This window comes from Scardinius erythrophthalmus, assembly GCF_964197995.2.
Source record: "Scardinius erythrophthalmus genome assembly, chromosome: 4".
NCBI lineage: Eukaryota > Metazoa > Chordata > Actinopteri > Cypriniformes > Leuciscidae > Scardinius > Scardinius erythrophthalmus.
The window spans coordinates 1492751-1495250 of NC_138224.1; the positions used below are offsets into that span (position 1 = coordinate 1492751).

At 37.6% G+C, this 2500-nt stretch overlaps 2 protein-coding genes across 5 annotated transcripts in view; one reads left to right on the top strand and one right to left on the bottom strand.

Annotated features, from left to right (window-relative positions):
* ripply2 (ripply transcriptional repressor 2) overlaps positions 1–2500 on the bottom strand; it is a 486302-nt gene that overhangs the window by 409497 nt on the left and 74305 nt on the right. The gene's annotated exons all lie outside the window — the stretch shown is intronic.
* Positions 1–2500, top strand: part of pthlha (parathyroid hormone-like hormone a) — a 21045-nt gene that overhangs the window by 6520 nt on the left and 12025 nt on the right. Inside the window, exon 2 of one of the 4 annotated variants that reach the window (XM_081363871.1) lies at positions 1524–1590. The gene's annotated coding sequence lies outside the window, so the exon portion shown is untranslated. Of the gene's footprint in view, positions 1–1347; positions 1595–2500 lie in introns of those variants that run through there. The other 3 variants (XM_081363869.1, XM_081363870.1, XM_081363868.1) reach the window with 3 other exon arrangements.

Genomic DNA, 2500 nt, shown 5'->3' on the forward strand with positions numbered 1-2500 from the left:
AGTCACACACACACACACACACACACACCTGCACAAGCTGACAAACTGCATCACCTGAGGAGCTTTAGCGCACAGATGACTACCTACTAACCCCAAATGTCAGCTGACTTACCTTTCACAGGTAAAAGCACAAAGGAGTCCATCATCGCTCTTCAGGAGACGTGCGCCAGTTTAAAAGTTGTTTTCTGACCGGTTATAACAGTAGCTAATGTGAAGGTTGAAGAAAGTTGACTGCTTTTATTATCATTATGAAATATAGCTGTGTAGGCATTGCATTCATTTTATTTTATAATTTTTTTTATAATGCAATTCAATGCAATAACTAAATTTCATTTTTGATCTATGATTTTACTTATAGCTTAACTCAGACTGTGTCTTAAGGCCCGTTCACACCAAGGATGATAATTATTATGATAATGATAAAGATGTCATTTTTAGAAGAAAAATCCAGTTTTTAATGTTGTTTATGTGTCTATGTGGTGTTTTTAATCTGCTTTAAGACAAACCATGTGTAAATTCATAAGTCGACAGCATTGCTGAATATTTCCTCCTTAAAACTGCAGTGAACAAAGACAGTCTCAAAAACACACTTTGAAATCGCTGGTGTTTCTGACGTCACAAACTACCTTGTAACCAATCAGATCAACGTGTGATCGTCAACCAGTGGATCTCTGAGCTGAGTGAGTGAGTGGAGGCGGGGCTCATTTGCATATTCATAGAGCCACGCATACTAAATGAGGCAAGGGTGTCGAGTTACATTCAACATATTTTAAGGCATGAATAATGTTTTTTCAAAGAAAAACTTTAAATATGTCATTTTGGTGATCAAAGATAAAATGATTGACGACAGGGGACTTTGGTTCACAGCCGTTTAAAGGAGGAAATACTCAGCAATGGTGTTGACTTATGAATTTGCACATGTTTTGTCTTAAAGCATATTAAAAACACCACATAGACACATAAACAACATTAAAAGCTTGATTTTCACCTCAGGGGGACTGTAAAATGTTCTTCCACACTCCTCAAAAAGTTTCTTTTTAAAACTGTTCATTGGAGGTCCCAAATGTTCCTCTGTGGCGTTTCTGAGTGTATATAAGAAGAAGAAAAAACTCCTGAAAGAGTTCTGCCGCTCTTTGCCACATCTGTCTCTCATGTAAACAGAGAGGAGTTGATTCCTGAGTCTTTGTTAGGACTCCCAGTCGTCACCTCCCATCTCTCTCTCTCTCTCTCTCTCTCTCTCTCTCTCTCTCTCTCTCTCTCTCTCTCTCTCTCTCTCTCTCTCTCTCTCTCTGAGACAGTTTAGAAACCTTTCCCATCACAGTATTGGTGGGTTGATCTGACTCCTCTATAACAGAAGTGAGTCAGTCAGTGCCGGACAGACCACCTGGAACACACACACACACACACACACCAATCTCCTCTGGATTCTCGTGGTCGAGATCATCTCAGAGAAACCAAAGACGTAATGCTGAAGGACTCGTTCACCTGGACTCATTGATTTGTTTGTTTGTGTTTGATCGCAGCCTGGAAACTTTGAGGAGACCCGCGCTCTGTCTCGCAGACAGAAGAGACCGAGACACAGACATCATTGTGAGTACGTTTCTCTCCTGTTGCTCATCATGGGGCTTTTGGGGTTTTTGTTGTGGACTCACTGGAATGCCAACATGTTGAACTGGTTTAAGTTAAAGCCGCCGTGTCTCCCTGAACTCGTCTTCAGTGTGTGAAGTGAAAAGCACTCTTATAAATACAGGTTCATCAATGTTCCCATGAAGACATCACAAGTGCTTCAACTAAAATCTCAACATTCTTAAATCAAGAAACGTTAACTTGAGAAGCAAAGTGACTTGTCTTGATTTCTGGAAAATTGATCAAAATTAGGTACGGTTGTGCTTAAAACGATAAAAATTAAAAATCTCCAATGGAGGTAAAAATAACCTTAATTCAAGTGGAAAACAAGATCATTTTCATGCATAAACTTGATAAAATGTTGCTTCTGAAGTCTATATATATATTTTGGATTTTAAGAATGTTTAGATATTGCTACTGGAAAACAAGGCAAAAATGCTGAGTAAGTTATGCTTAAAACTAATAAAAAAAATAAAAGAAATCTCCCAGTGAGGGTCAAAAAATAACCTTAATTAAATGCAAAACGATCATTTTTCGAGCCCCACTGACAGATTCTTCTTGTTTCGTGCATAAACTCGCTTACTAAATATAGCATGCTTCTGAAGTAAATGTGTCTGATTTTAAGAATATTTAGATATTCGTACTGTAAAACTAGGCAAAAAAATGCTGAGTAAGAATTTTTTTTGTGCAGTGCATGGAACTTTTCATTGCACAAAAGCTGCTTTATAGTTCAAAAGGCTCCATAGATTATAAAATGTTCTTCACACTAAGGAGAAAAAAAAAAAAAAAAAAGCTTCACTGAAAGGTTCTTCGGGGAACTATTATTATTTCTAATGCATAAGACTAAGTATTGAACATATTCAAAAGAACGAGA